General features: G+C 35.7%; 1 protein-coding gene across 1 annotated transcript in view; it reads right to left on the minus strand.

Moving 5' to 3' along the window:
• LOC136843735 (zwei Ig domain protein zig-8-like) overlaps positions 1-17,653 on the minus strand; it is a 72,389-nt gene that overhangs the window by 37,244 nt on the left and 17,492 nt on the right. The gene's annotated exons all lie outside the window — the stretch shown is intronic.

Genomic DNA, 17,653 nt, shown 5'->3' on the forward strand with positions numbered 1-17,653 from the left:
TTTCGGGTCTGTCTCACAATTTCAGGTAATGGCTGAGAAAAAATCAAATGATTATAGATATATTTTATGAGGTGTGGTCCTTACGTTATGAAATTAGTTATCACATATTGGGGTATGTCTTCTTCTTCTTCTTCTTCTTCTTCTTCTTCTTCTTCTTCTTCTTCTTCTTCTTCTTCTTCTTATCATTATTATTATTATTATTATTATTATTATTATTATTATTATTATTATTATTGCACAAGCAAATCCACGGTTATGTAAAAGTACATATATTTGAATATAGATCTGAATAGAAAGCTTTCGGAATCCTTTCGATTCCCCTTTTCAATCTCATTGAAAAGTGGAAGTGAACATGTTTCCAAAAGCTTTCTATACAGATCTATCTTTAAAAATATATGCATTTGCATAACTGTGGATTTGTTTCCCAGTTTGAAGACTCATGCTACTAAAATATTATTATTATTATTATTATTATTATTATTATTATTATTATTATTATTATTATTATTATTATTATTATTATTATTATTATTCGTTTCCTCCTAGTAATAGGCTGTGTAAGTTAATCCAATGTTTTGATTCGTTTTAGTCTTGGTGCAAGTAATTCGACTCTTCTAAATATATTTCTTCCTCATGACTAATGATACTACTACTAATAAAAATGATGATGATATTAATATGGTTGTCATTATATAAAGGATATTGTTTATGAGTCCCTCTTCTCTGGAAGCTCTGAATAATTTTGTAGGCATGGTATGAGTATTTTTCTATTCAAGTACCATATTCACTTAGAAATGATGTTTTTTTTTAGTCATTTTTGTATGACATGATGCTTGCTTCCCTTTTATGCATTAGTCACGGATAATTCTCCTTACCTTCCTTTACGCTTACTGTTAGACTAAATAAGAGCCAAAAGAAAGACCTAAAGAGGAGATAAGGAAGAGAGCAGTAATAATAATGAATCCTATTTTTTTATGTACTCTTAGCATGCAACTCAAAGGCTTATAAACGTATTCCACGAGAATATATTCCAATAATAATAATAATAATAATAATAATAATAATAATAATAATAATAATAATAATAATAATAATAATAATAATAATAATAATAATAATAATAATGATAATAAAATAATCAAATTTACCTCCATGATCATTTTTAAACAATTCTCAGGAAGAGAATAATCGCATTTTTAATTCCATACTCCAAATATAATACAGTCAAGCGATATTATTAAATACTGTAGTTTCACTTGGCTCAGATATTTATCATCTTTTCTTATTGGAACTGTAGACTCTTTTCAATGCTTTCAGTTAAAAATTTATTTCCAAGTAAATCGTGAGCATTATTTTATAAAATATCATTAAAAACATTTTGCATAGTTGGCTTTGGCAAGAAGCTTGTAAATTCACCATAAGTTGATTGAAATGGACAAAATACCCATTTTGACCTATTCAGATCTAACTGGCATTTCTATGGAAATAATTACATAGCTACAAAATTTATCCTAATATCAAAGACTGCAATTTTAGGAAATTTTTACTATACATCACCATTAGATAAAAGTAGGGTAAAAGGTGCCATTTGGCGTCCTGGCGTCCTGAACATTTGGCGTCCTCAAGAAAGGGTATCATTTGGCGTCCTCAGTTATTATTATTATTTTTATTGTTGATTTTATTTTTACATTTTTGCTGAAGAAAATAACATGAATATATAAAAAAAATTATGTAGTAAGTAGGGTAAAAGGTGCCAAGTCCCCAAACTGATATGAGAGAGACCCACTGCGTGACTCATCAACTGCTGTATGACTGATGAGTTGAACCAATATAAACTATCTGTTATTAATCCAACTTTATCGATAAGAGTCTGATTAGGAGGAGGAGACACCTTGCTGAACTGATCTGAACTGATATTAGAGAGATCCACTGCATGACTCAACAACAGCTGTGTGACTGGTAAGAGTTGAACCATTATAAACTATCTGTTATTAATCCCACTCTATCGATAAGAGTCTGATTAGGTATCTGCTGCTGATATGATTCAGACCCACTGCGTGACTCATGAACAGGTGTATCACTGATAAGAGTTGAACCATTATAAACTATCAGTTATTAATCCCACTCTATCGATAAGAGTCTGATTAGGTATCTATCTGTTATTAATCCCACTTTATCGATAAAAATCTGATTAGGAGTGACGTCCCGCTATATAATGTATGAGCTTGGCGAGACGGACATCAGTTCACAGAACGAGTAGCTATACTCCACAACATCCCGCCAGCAGAGCTGGATAATTCCAGCAGCTCCAGCAGTGGCGATGACAGCTCGAGCAGTAGCGAACAGCCGATGCCATGGGATTTATTAATACCATCAGTGGCAAAGACATTACGTAGGAGGAAGAGTAGCGCTAATGGCAGAAGAAGAAGAAGTGAGAGAGGTCAGAAAGGATCAAACCCGAGACTCATCCCCACAGGAGAGAGCACTACTCTCATCTCAGATAATAATAATAATAATAATAATAATAATAATAATAATAATAATAATAATAATAATAATGATAATAATAATAATAATAATAATAATAATAATAATAATAAATTTTTTCATATGTTACAACACCAGTCTACGTGAATATTGCCACTCTTTTATATATAAAACTTTCCATTTTATAATTAAAAATTCACCACAGCCATTCCTATTTTGCAGCCTCTTCTAACACCCGCACTACGCCTCTGCCGAGCGAAGCAAGGGTAACCTCTGTAGGAGAGAAAACAGCTACTCCCGCATCTGGTAAGAATAATTCATTTTACCCAGTCTCCATAAAATAAAACATTGTTACCTTTTACATATAAAACATTCTTTTGATACTTTTAAAATTCACCACAGCCACCCCTATTTCGCAACCTCCTCCTCCTCCACTTCGAATGCCTTCGTCGCACCTCCACCGCCAACCATCACACCTCCACCGAGTGAAGCAAATGCGATGGAAACATCCGCAGCAAATGTTGGAAGACATTGTCGAGTAGGCGGTGCCAAACAGCGAGTGTCCCAGCAACAGGAAGCACCGTTGCTTGACAGGGAAGGAGAGGTAGGCAACGGGATTGTGAGTGCCATCACATATTCGACTGCGGTGGGAATGCATGTTGATGTGACAACGGCACTCACACTTAACCAAATGCAACTCACCAAGGAGGTTATACGCGTTCTCAATAATCTGAATGTAAATAGGGCCATGCTATACTTGTGCATTGTCATCAGCAGAGAGAGAATGACGGGTGCCAGTGCCACTAATGAAACTGGTACTTTTTACATTAATACCCTACCAGTGTTAACACTGGTGGACACTGTGCTCAATGTGATAGACGAGGCTATCGAATATGTGGCGAGCAATCTGGAAGATAGACTAAACTTGAGTGAAGGTTCAGGTTGGTGCATCACATCGGTGCGCAGTGTACAGATCAAGATCTCCCGGCAAGAACTGGTGAACATGGCCAATTTTCGAGAGGATCCTGCAGGAGTTAGGGGCAATGGACAAATTGTTAACATCAATTCAGGGTACAGCTGCATCATTACAGCATTAGAAGCGTACAGCATACTCGAGGGAAATGATGATCCTAACCGCAACCTCACCCGGGATGTGAAAAGACGAATAAACTTGAAACGCTTCACCATTAAACACACGCCCGACATACCTGTGAACAGTGATACCTTCAAAACGTTAGAAAAGGATAATAACCTTAATATTTACATATATAAATTGAGTGAAGTGGTCATGGGAAAGGGACAGAAAAAACACTGGACAGTGCATGTTGCCAGAAAAGGGGGCAATAAATTGTGTCCCCGACTAGTTCCTCTACTATTGATCACTGATGACCATGTCGCCCTCATCAAGGATTTGCCAACCTTCGTAGATACTTTCCATCGTTTGAAATCAGGTAGGCGGGACCATGCAGCGGGTGTGTGTTATAATTGCCTCTCTCTCTTCAAAACTCCAGCCATTCGTGACACTCACACCCAAAGATGTACAACCCAAACCACTGTTTTATACCCTGAACCTGGCCAGTTTAAACAGTTCACCAAAGTGAAAGCTCTGAATAAAAGCTTCTTAGATTTTGAGGCGTACAACAGACAGCCGAAAGAAGAAGACCCGAGAATCGTTTTGAAGCAGAAAGCGTACGCCTATTGCTACGTCATCGTCTATGGCAGAAGAGGTGAACACTGCATTCACAGAGTAGGTGTAGGTGAACAGTGTGTCGACGATTTTCTCGATAAAGTTGCGAGAGACTGGGCCAGGTTATGTGAGAGGAAATTAAATGTGAAATAAGTTGAAAGATCCCCGCCCGTTTTAGTGCAAAATTTATCATATGATGCTGCCCTCATCTTGAAAGAAGCGTCCACCAATCACAACTTTGAAATTTTGAAATGCGATGGGGGTACATTTTATGCACTGAAAACGGGTAACATCCGATTGATGGATAGTTTGAACATGATAAGAGGATCAGTATCCAGTCTCGCTTCGAGCCATATTAAACAGAAGCTGTCACTGGAAATCACACGTCGGATGTTATCCAAATATCCTGACGAGTGCACCAGACTGGTTTTAAGTACGGGTAAACAGTATTACCCCTATGATTATGTCACAGGTTTCAAAGTGTTGGAAAAAAACGAGTGTCCCTCTTAAAGTGCATTTCAATTCCTCACTGACGGGGGAAAGCATACGCAACGAAGGATATGAGCGCGTCTGCAAAGTGTGGAAGGCTACGAAGCGTACTAACCTGCTTGATTATACCATTTTATATTTGGTTATGGATGTGGGATTATTGAGCAAAGTTTAATCAGCTTGGAGGAATGCCGCTTATGCGCAATTTGGATTAGACCCGATCTATTATTTAACCTCTACCTCTCTCTCTCTAGATGCATTTCTTCACTCTTCGTGAACGCGCCTCCCCCTAATTTCTGACAGGGAAACTTACCAGTTCATTTCCAACAACATTAGAGGCGGTTTCTGCCGTCTAGTCCAAAGACACGCCATAGCCAACAATCCCGAGTTAAATCCCAATTTTAAAATGGGAGACAAACAATCATATACGTTATATGTTGATTTCATTACTCTTTATCCCACAGTTATGAGCAGATATAAAATGCCTCTGGATGAAGTAACGGAGCTCTCCCCCGCCGAACTTGAGAGTTTTATCGCCAGTGATATCACGAACATCAATTCGCAGGGAGAATACTATTACTTCATCCTCCTCGATACCAAGAAGGTTAGAGCTGATGTCGCCCTCCGGACTGATGACTTCCCTGTGGCCCTGCACCATATGAACGTGACTTTCCAACACCTCTCCCCATACACTAAAAGTCTATTGGAAAAATTCAATGTGGAGCTGCCTAAGAAGAATGTCAAACTGGTGGGTACACATTTGCCAATGTGCAACCATCTGATCTGTGTTCCTCTTTTACAGACGCTGATAAGACTCGGGTTGGAAGTGGAGAGAATAAGGAAAGTTTACAAGTTCAAGTAGGGATATTATTTGAGGGAATACATCAGTGAGAATGCAGAGAGGAGAGCGAAAGAAATGGACCCCGACAAGAGGAACACCATCAAAATCTTGATGAATGGTCTTTTTGGTGTAACCATTAAAAACCCTTTAAACTATACCACCAGGACTGCTGTTACCACCAACGAAACCTCGCTGCTTAGAAATGCGCCTAAGCACAAGTACAAATCTTTTGAGAGGTTGGAGGAATATCGGTACATTGTGAATCACTGCAAGGAGACTGTCACAGCTGAATCCCCAATCTATATCGGATTCAGCATACTGGATCTGGCAAAGGACATGATGTACAAGTTCCGCTACGACGTTCTTCAAAAACTGTATAGTGAGAGAGTTAAACTTCTGTACACTGACACCGACAGTTTGATCTTCTCCCTGGAAACGGACGATCTCACACACGAATTGGAGGATGTGCTCACACCCCATTTGGATTTTAATAACTTCCCTAAAACTCACATAGCGTATGACAGTTCGCGCCAGGGAAAACTAAGACTCGTTAAAGTCGAAATAGGAGCTGAGCTCATCAGAGAATTCATTGGTGTTAAACCTAAAGTGTATTCTTATGAAACACAAAACAGTCGGTGCAATACTTTAAAGGGGATTCAAAGTTGCAGGCAAAAAAACATTAGTCATAGGCAATACCTGGATGTAATAAAAAATAATGAGATTACGCACACTACACTGCACAATTTGCGGATGATGCAGGAACAATGTGTCACACCCAGCAGAGAAAGGTAGCTCTATGTCCTTTAGAGGACAAGAGATATTACCTCTCTCCACTTAAATCTTTTGCTTACGGACATCCACAGATTGCAGCGAGCGAGTTAGAGGAAGCCATTAGCAAAGATGATGACACATTACCTCGAGCACCATCGCCGCCCTTCCCTCCACCTATGCCAAGTACATCCAGAATTCCCGATGCACAACCTTTTGCTCTGGCGATTCAGTACCCCGGATAAAGGTTGTTCTAAAAGACGGAGAGTGGACAGCAAATTGGTGGATGGAACAACAGCAGCAACAGCAGGAGCAGCAGCAACAGCGACAGCAGCAACAGCTGTTGCAACCTGCATGGGCTGAGCTGATGCCCTTCCCACCTGCCAAGAAAAGACGGCTGAGCTTGAGTAGACGCGTGTGAGAAGAATGTACAGTTTTTCAATTAATGTAAATATGTACCATAGTAAGAGTATACATGTTACTTACTATATATACATATATATATATATATATATATATATATATATATATATATATATATATATATATATATATATATATATATATATATATATATATATATATATGTGTGTGTAATTTTCAAATAATGAAAATATGTTTTATAGTCAGAGTATTCGCATCACACGCTCTGTGAATAAAAAAATGCTCACTTGTATATAACCACCACCAACTAAAAAATATACACATGTATATGCCCTGTAATATATACATATGTCAATAAAAAAAGTTATTTATTAAAATTCATTTTCTCTACAACCTTCATTTTTCTCTACAACCTTCACCTTAATATATAACAACACACAGATCATCGCATCCTCTCAGTACACCTTGAACTTTAAACATGGAAACTGGTCCTTTCCAAGAAGAAATCTTAAACCTTTTCGCTGTTCCTGCCCCGATTATCATAGCGGGTTTCAGCAATAGTGGCTAATCTGCGTTGTGTCAAAACATAATAGAAATATATGAGGCTAACTTTCACTGTATTTTATATTGCGGGGTGAGTGAACACCCTCTGGAAAGTCATCACACCATAAGCACCAAATTAAAAGTATCCAAAGAGATTCTGAACCCTTTCGATTACACGGAAAGAGGCGTGGAGGGTGCTAGTAAAGGACTGTTATTTGTACTTGAGGATTGTTTTCTCGAAGCTAGCGACAATAAATTCGTGACCCAAGTATTCACCGCTGGACGACGTTCGAATATATCGGTGATCTTCATAACCCAGAACGTGTTCCACTCGGGTAAATTCAGTAGGAGCATCAGTCTCAATTGCTCCCATTACATCCTCATGAAGAATCGTGACATTGGTCAAACTGAAACTTTGGGTAGGCTATTGTTCGGTCGGCGGAGAGGTGTGGAGTTTTCTGACATATACAAAAAAGCTTCAACGCATAACCGATACGGTTATATATTAGTAGACTTCGCACCATCAACACCTGAATTGTTGCAGCTCAGAACGAATATTCTCTGAGAGACCGAATATCAAATCGCGTACAAATATGATTGAAGAACAGTTACGGCTGCTTAAGGATTTATATGGCAATGTGACACAACCATCATGTTTCAGCAGTGTGAATGCACTACTCAAAGCAGCAATGATGGTAGACAAAAATGTGACTGGAGCGGACGTCGTGAATTTTTTAAAGAGTCAACCTTCATATACCTTGCACAAGAGCACACGCAAACATTTCCTTAGAAGGAAAATCATATCAACTAAACCTTGAGCAGCGGCCAGCATGGATTTGGCAGACATGTTGAAACTGGCTCGACAATGAAGGTTATAAATATCTCCTAATTTTCATTAATAAATTTTCGAGGTTTTTACGCATTCTCCCCTTGAAAAAGAGGGATGGTCTTACTGTGTGCAATGCGCTCAAAACGATTATAGAATCTATAGATTTTTCAGGTCTGTCTCGCCTGAACAGTGATGAAAGTAGGGAATTTATTAACTGGCATATAAGGAATTATCTGAAAAGTAAAAATGTATTGTTATATAGCGTCTATTCGCGACCTCTCTCACTTCTTCTTCTTCCGCCATTAGCGCTATTCTTCCTCCTACGCAATGTCTTTGCCACTGATGGTATTAATAAATCCATGGCACTGGCTGTTCGCTACTGCTCGAGCTGTCATCGCTACTGCTGGAGCTGCTGGAATTACACATCTCTGCTGGTGGGATGTTGTGGAGTATAGCTACTCGCTCTGTGAACTGATGTCCGTCTCGCCAAACTCATACATTATCTAGCAGGACGTTACTCCTAATCAGACTCTTATCGATAAAGTGGGATTAATAACAGATAGATATCTAATCAGACTCTTATTGATAGAGTGGGATTAATGAGTCACGCAGAGGGTCTAAATCATATCAGCAGCAGATACCTAATCAGACTCTTATTGATAGAGTGGGATTAATAACAGATAGTATATAACGGTTCAACTCTTATCAGTCACACAGCTGTTGTTGAGTCACGCAGTGGGTCTCTCTAATATCAGTTCAGATCAATTCAGCAAGGTGTCTCCTCCTCCTAATCAGACTCTTATCGATAAAGTGGGATTAATAACAGATAGTTTATATTGGTTCAGCTCAACAGTCGTACGGCAGTTGATGAGTCACGCAGTGGGTCTCTCTCATATCGGTTTGGGGCCTTGGTACCTTTTACCCTACTTACTACATATTTTTTTTTATATATGCATGTTATTTTCTTCAGCAAAAATATGAAAAAATAGAATAAATAATAATAATAATTATAAAAATAATAATTGAGGACGCCAAATGACACCCTTTCTTGAGGATGCCAAATGTTCAGGATGCCAGGATGCCAAATGTTCAGGACGCCAGGACGCCAGGACGCCAAATGTCGCCTTTTACCCTACTGATAAGTTAGTAAACATAAGGTAAATAATAATGATAATAATTAGATTTGTCGTCAGATCTCTAAGTAACCATGGTAACTGAAACACCAGGTGATTAGTAATTACTTAGATAATTAGTTGAATAAATAGTTAAACAAAAATATATGCATATTAATAAATAATTAACAAATTAATAAACAGATAAATAATAAAAAAAAATAAAGAATAAACAAAAATAGATGAAAAAATGATTAATAAAAAGTGCATTTTTTCTCTAGTACAACCTTCTTGGTTTATATTTATTCCTTAGCTGATATAAGAAGCAGTAAGAAAATGATAGTTTTCTTCTCCGTTCTAAGATCATTAGATCTCAGAAGAAAGTAACACTAGTTTAGGTCCAGTCCTCCAAATTCTTCCAACTGTGTGTGAAGGCCATACATCTTTTAATCAAGTTTAGAAGGACATCAATAAACAACTGGTTCGTTCCGATGAAAATCTTAGTTAGTTTGTTAACACCAGAAACAGCAAAGCGAATAAACAAAACTTTCCAACTCCAGTGAAAGTTGAAATATTCAGAAGAGTATTCTAATCTATGAGTACATTGTAGGGGAATTCCAAATAATCTCGATATAATACTAGACGTGGCAAACTGTTTACCCCTATTTGTGTGACATTGTTCGTCCAGACCAATTCCAAACTTCTAACATAAATAACTATCATATAACTTCAGAGAGAGAGAGAGAGAGAGAGAGAGAGAGAGAGAGAGAGAGAGAGAGAGAGATGGGCATACAGAGAGGGAGAGAGAGATAGTGAGAAACAGAGAGAGAGAGGACCTCAGAAGTTTCTTTTGTTGCTCTTTCATAGTTACTGCAGAAGCAATTTCGAGAGCATTCTAACTCAAAGACAAATGTCTTTGAATTGTAAATATAAGATTTATAGAAATAAATATTGTATTAATCCCGATATCATACTCTTAATGCATAATTCAGTTTTATATAATTAGTAATATTACATAAAGCACACTCACAAATGTCAACGTGGAAACAGACTTATGCGTGCACGCACAGACACATACACATACACACAAACATATATAGTTACTGCTAATTAAGTACAGTTGTCTCTTCATAATAATGTCTGAGTCAAGCAAAGGTCCAGGAATGGCTAAAGAAATTAATTTACCTGACATAATGTGGGAGGGAAATGATGTCAAAGATTGCTAGCCTAATCTCCTTTTCTTTTCAACTGAGCATTATATATATATATATTTTATATATATATATATATATATATATATATATATATATATATATATATATATATATATATATATATATATATATATAAATAATATATATATATATAATTATATATTTTATATATATATATATATATATATATATATATATATATATATATATATATATATATATATATATATATATATATATATATATATGTAATTCTAATAGCCACAATGCCCTCTTAACTTCTCAAATTCTTCGCGCTTTTTGGATATGCTTGTAACTACGAAGCCGAAAATATCCAGACGGAAGAAATTGAAGAGCCCTGTGAATGGCGGTCGCGAGAATCGAACCCGCATTACCATATTCACAAGGAGGTCACGTTGCCGACCTGGCTACGAGAAGGATAAAAGTCTATCGCCTCTCGTACATACATATACCTGTCGTTTTCAGATATATTTTGTTAGAGCTGGAATAGACCCATCCTCACCATCGTAGCCAAGTGGGCAATCGTTTTTATTGCTTTTTGGGCTGAAATATATATGTAGAATCTACTGGTCACTTTTACCAGACACATATGTAATTCTAATAGCCACAATGCCCTCTTAACTTCTCCAATTCTTCGCGCTTTTTTGGATATGCTTGTAACTACGAAGCCGAAAATATCCAGACGGAAGAGGCGATAGAGTTTTATCCTTCTCGTAGCCAGGTCGGCAACGTGACCTCTTTGTGAATATGGTAATGCGGGTTCGATTCTCGCGACCGCCATTCACAGGCTCTTCAATTTCTTCCGTCTGGATATTTTCGGCTTCGTAGTTACAAGCATATCCAAAAAAAGCGAAGAATTCGAGAAGCCTTAAGAGGGCATTGTGGCTATTAGAATTACATATGTGCCTGGTAAAAGTGATATAGTAGATTCTATATATATATATATATATATATATATATATATATATATATATATATATATATATATATATATATATATATATATTTATATTATATTATATATATATATATATATATATATATATACATATCACAATTCGAATGCTTTTTCTCTTCCGTGTATTTATCAAAGGATTATCATTCTCGCATGGAGACTGTACAGCCAGACATCATTAATTTTCATACCCTGCTCCCGTCTCGTTCCATAAACTTAGGGAAGATCGAGTTTAGTCAGTACAAGGATGGGTGACCACCATAGAAAGCTAGACGCCGTTGACAGGAGTGTTTCAGTAATCATTTAAAATTGTGCAGGAGTTGGCCAGCACTCTTATACATTGTGCGCCGGTGTCAGCGGTAATGCGTCACAACAAAAGGTCTGGTAAAACTAAGGTATACTTAACTTTTTCGGCCATAATTAAAACTTATTCATATCGTAAAACTTCACAGTAACCTACTGTATAAGAAATTGGCAATTTACTAAAACAAAGAAGAGGATTTGCCTGACTGATAGCAGGCTACCTGACATACGTAACAAAGATTCAGTATCATGGTCGGCTCTCCTCTTATATTCCGTTAAATCAGTGGAGAAATTTCTGTAAATTGTTTTATTTTCTTCTATAGCTCATGTCCTTGAATTAGCGTGCTTAAGGAAATAGTGAGTTTGAAGGTAGATGATAAAACTGCTATGCAGTGATTTCTTATTTGTTAATCAATATTATTAATTAAATCATGTGATCTGCTATATTTAGGTCCCTTTCTTTTCCTTCCATTCTCAATACACAAACAAATTTTATATTTTATGTATGTATACACACACACACACACACACACACACACACACACATATATATATATATATATATATATCCATGCATGTGCGCATATGTATGTATGTATGTATGTATGTATTTCCCTCATATATTGCTATGTTTTAGACTAAAGATAGTCAATAAACGGAATCATCATGCTATGAAATTAAAAACAAATGTTACTGCAATTCTGTAAACATTAGATTCTGGGTTCCGTTGCAACGTGCCTTCCTCCATTTGATTCTAAATTTGAGAATTTAGACAATGTACAGATGACAATGTATCACCTCTCTCTCTCTCTCTCACTGTATTTTGTAGATGATTTTTGCTCAGTTTATGTAAACACTCTATTAGAATATTATCATTAGTGTTCTAATCTTCATATGAGGGATTTTTTCTAAAATCCTTCCCTGCGTATACAGTGAATGTTATTTCATTCACCAGTAGAGTTCTTTAACGATTTTATTGACATTCTTATTTATACAAAAATTCCATTCCTTTCTCTCATTAAATAACTTATGCGTATGATTCAGTATCTTAAATTTATACTGCCTGGAAGGCAGCTTATTTTCGCTATGTATAATCAATATTCCACATTATTTTGAAATATATCTTTATTGCGCATATTCTTACCTTCGCACTTGATACTGAGAGGTACATTTGAATAACACAGACATCATAAAGATAACGAATCAAAGATGAAAACACATAGGACTGTGGCAGCGACCTCAACAGCCTCCTAGTTTGAAAGAATCCAGCTTTTTGCCGGCAAGAGAATCGCCAAAAGATGAACCGTTGATGGTTCTCAACCAGGGGGGAATTTCAGAGTTTCGGGGGTGGGGGGGCGGGATTGTGATCATAGATTGGCAGGCTCAAAATGTCTCTAGGACCACACAAAACGCAGTGTGCATCGGCCCGCTAGCCTGTGTGTTTGTGTTAGTATTTTGTTGCATATTATTTGGAATGCACCTTCTGAGGCAGACAATTTTGGAAAGGGGGTGGGGAGGAATGACCCTCTGACGTATGGTGAAAGGATGCTTGGGCCAAAAAAGCTTGAGAGTTTTTAAAGGCTTTGGATGGGATAATGAGCCTGATTTGGACCTCTTGACCATGACCCAATAACAGACAAATTGACTGATCCTTCCGAAATAGCAATTGTTACCGTTGGGTCTTTTACAAAAGATCATAACAAAAAATTATATATGCCACTGAATTGGTTACTTTAGTTTTTTTTCTACTTTATTCTGGGTTTTTATTCACCCAAAAGTTTCATCAGATTTATTTCTTTGTACTAAAGGACAAAAGAATGTGCGAGTACCTAGGCTGATATTTTCCTTACAAGATAAATATATTAAATATACAATATACAAAATTAATATATATATATATATATATATATATATATATATATATATATATATATATATATATATATATATATATATATATATATATATATATATATATATATATATATATATAGATTCAGAGTGATTAAAAAGGCCTCTTGGCTTTCATATTAGATATCTTATAATTCATTATATGTAGTTTGTTTACATGATTATTAAGAAGACTAACTCAATAAATACACAAAAGATTTTTGAAAGTTTATTATTATTATTATTATTATTATTATTATTATTATTATTATTATTATTATTATTATTATTATTATTATTATTATAGCCAAATTTCTGGATACAAGAATCTGGAACAAGTGCGGAAAACTTTTAAACATTCATAAGATTTTAACAAATCAACATGCCACTAAGTGAAATGGAACAGAAATAAAATATTTTACGGGATATAAATTCAATGAAAAACCAGATATACTGATTTAGAAATATACAGCAATGTAATTCAGAAAGGTTAGTGACTGTTAACAGCATTATGTAAAAGAATCTGAGAAGTAAGTAGACAGATGCCCCGTATCCGAATTCATGTGAAAATCTACGCAACTTTTGTTAATCCATTACTTGCTCTAACGAAATTCTGTTGAAATCTGTCAATAGAATTTAAAATCCCCCTATGTTAAATAAAATAGAATACACAAGTAAAAACTAAGTAGACAATACATGCAAAAATGGAATGTTCCCCTCGGGGGAAAACTGTTAGTTTCTGTTTATCTACGGAAGAAAAATTCTGATCTCATTTTATCTTGCTTTATGAAAAGCAATTTCATTTTTCCATTTACTTCCTTTTCATAATTCTTCTTTAATGGTCACGGGTCTGGTCTCGTCAGTAAGCTGATTTAAGCGCTGTGTTATTTTCTTTATATCAAACTCAGAGCTCGGAGGACGCTCAATGCATCATATTTTATTTATTTGGGTTCAAGGGCAATTGAACCGAAGAGACTGAAGCAGTTTTGTCTTTGAATTACACAAAACACAGCAATGCTCACAATTCTATATACGGATAGGGCGTTTCGATATTATCTGCACAACTCTCAATAATTTGCAGTGATAACTATATGTCGCCAGTGAACTGTTTGTGCGTAAGTGTGCATGCATGCCTGTGTGTACGTGCGTTGTCTTGTAGATCAAGTAAACATGCTTGTGTCAAAAAAAAAAAAAATACACTTAAAAACAAAATATATATTTAAGTAAACTAGAGTATTTCCTGAATTTCATTACCGCCATCTATTGCCAGATCCAACCAACTCCTTTTATCTTCACTCCAGTTCTGAATCATACTCAAGATTAGAAATGATTAAAGATTCTCACTGGGATGCTGGCTGCAATTCATGCAGATGCAATGCAAATATTAGATTGCAGAGCGAGGAAATGAAAGATATGTCCTGCTAGTTTCATTGCGCTCAGTCTTCTCTTCCTCTTCTCGCCGATAAAGCAGATACTTACCCCATTTCAATATGAAATTAAGAACAAACGTTACTGCAATTCTGCAATCACAAAGATTTTGGGTTCCCTTGCATCGTCCCTGTCCTCTCATCTTCCTCCGTCTGATCCTGAATTATAGAATTTGGACAATCGTACAGGTGACAATGTATCACTTCTCTCTCTCTCTCTCTCTCTCTCTCTCTCTCTCTCTCTCTCTCTCTCTCTCTCTCTCTCTCTCTCACACTTTTTTTTCCTGGAAAAAGGAGTTAAAACTTAGCTCATTTCTTTTCCATAATCCATCTGGATAACAGGATATTCACAATTTTTGGTTGGTACTCCTCCCTCATTGCAAAAGTAAGTATGAAATAGTAACAAATGGTATCTATTTATTATTATTATTATTATTATTATTATTATTATTATTATTATTATTATTATTATTATTATTATTATTATTATTATTAATCGTAATAAAGCCCTCACCTGCCTTTCCCTCCTACGAGACTAAGTAGCCGCGAAGAGTATGAATAATTCCAGCTTATTCATGAAGCTGTTAAAATAACTCAGAGAGATGAATCGCCTCTTGTTTATGGAGACGCATGAAGGCCATAATACTTAAGGGTCGGTTTAATGTGCTTGTAAACTTCGCACAATACGGTGGCCTTGGTTACTCCCAGAGGTCTACTTTGTTATCGTTAAGGGGAGCCTAGATGATACTTAGAACAACAGGCCTGATGAATCGCCCTCCATAATAGGTAAGGACGCGTCGTTCGTTCGCATTGGCTTGAAGGATAAGGCGAGCGAAGGACGCACAGGCGCTCACACACAAAACAAGTCCGTAATACTTTTGAAACGCTTGGAATAATGGGTGAGGAAATAAAGAGCTTGACAGACAGACATAGATAATATACAAAATATTTAAAAACATCTGGAATAATGGGTAAGGACGTAAGAAATAGACCTACACATACGGGCATTATAATACAAAGATCATTTAAAGAAATTGACATTTTAATACATAAAGATTTAAAGAAATATACATTATTAAACACAGAAATTTTAAGGAAACGGATATGATAACGCAGGTGATTTCAGAATCCTTTGCTTATTAAATGTGTCATTTAAATAAGGTCGAATATAGAACAGTTGAAACAGACAAAAGAGTGCATCAGAGAAACATTCGATTATGGAATTTTCTAAAGGTGCAATTTTCCTCCAGGTGTAATGTACCGGATGGAATCCTGTTATAATGAATATTCCATGGGTGACATTTACCGAATGAAATCCTCATGAGTGGAATTTTCTTTGATGGAGTTTTCTTGGAACCACCTTTTCTTTTTCTTTTTTTTTTTTCATAGGAACGGTAATCACGATATAGACCGCTGACAGGAAATATCGCTGCCCGATTATATTCCATAAAATTTAATTCAGCAGGAAGCTTTAACCGACGCCTTTCGTGCATGTTATTAGTGCGTGTTACTAGCTTTAGTGATTATTTACCTAGCTATTCATCATTGACCTTGTTTTTTTTATCTGGATTTATTATCGTTTATACTTGAACGTAATTTTCTCTTGATTGATAAGTCCAGTCTTTACATAAAATATTTCGTTGTTTGTTTTCTCTTTCTCACCTAAGAACACGCATTTATATGTTACATTTTTTGGGGATTTGATTATCTTTTAGACTTCTTCCTTATACATATTTTCGTATTTGAATGCCAGATATAATGGAACGCTCATAATATATATCATATACGTATGGAAATAAAGATTTAAAAAATGTGAAAACAATTTCTATAACCCTGTTTGTGTATAAATTTTGGCTATACATTGAATGGAATTTACTTTTATTTAGGGAGTTTATAAGTTTAAGCCAAACAGTACATGACTACAAGAAAATTTTCTTGGCAAAGTATCAATTCAGTTAAGAAAATTTAAAATAGGCCAGTTAAAAAATAAATTTTAATTTACTGACAATTATTATTGAAACCAAAATAACATGCATAAATCTGTGTAAAGCAAAAATAATGTTTCTGAGAAGGAAGAATTTTTATCATAAAATGGTATGAGACGTCAAACCTCAAAACGAAGAAACTAAACAAGACCTATCAGATAATAGGTAGAATGAATAATATTTGTAATCCAAATTGATCACGAAGGAAAGGTTAGATGCCGTCTACATTGCTATACGGATATTAGTCATAGTATAACAAGGAAATTAATATTGTCGATTTGAGAATAAAGGATTCAGAAGAATATGAGTTCTATGGAAAGATAGTGGTGAAAACTGATAGCTTAAAGGAAATTATTTTAATGCCAAAAGTAGATGAGATAATGATGAAATAGGGATGGCGATGGCAAAGACATGTCCTCTGTCCCACCCTGGAGAAAATAGTGAGCGCAACTGGGTCCCTGTGGGAACCGGAGGAGTTGGAAGACCCTGACCTACTTAGATGGGAACTGAGACAAAAGGCTTGAGATGAATGGAGGTTTGCAAAAATGAAGGAAGAGGAAAGAAATGCTTATAAAAACTTACCATAAGCATTCAACGCGATGATGATAATGGGAGGAACTTTATCCACAGAGCAAACTGGTATATAGCAATGAAGTTAAAGAGAATTCATTGAGTAAATTGGTTTATACTGACTGAAACGTGACAGAAAAGATAGCTT

Source organism: Macrobrachium rosenbergii, chromosome 12 (genome assembly GCF_040412425.1).
Source record: "Macrobrachium rosenbergii isolate ZJJX-2024 chromosome 12, ASM4041242v1, whole genome shotgun sequence".
NCBI classification, from domain to species: Eukaryota; Metazoa; Arthropoda; class Malacostraca; order Decapoda; family Palaemonidae; genus Macrobrachium; species Macrobrachium rosenbergii.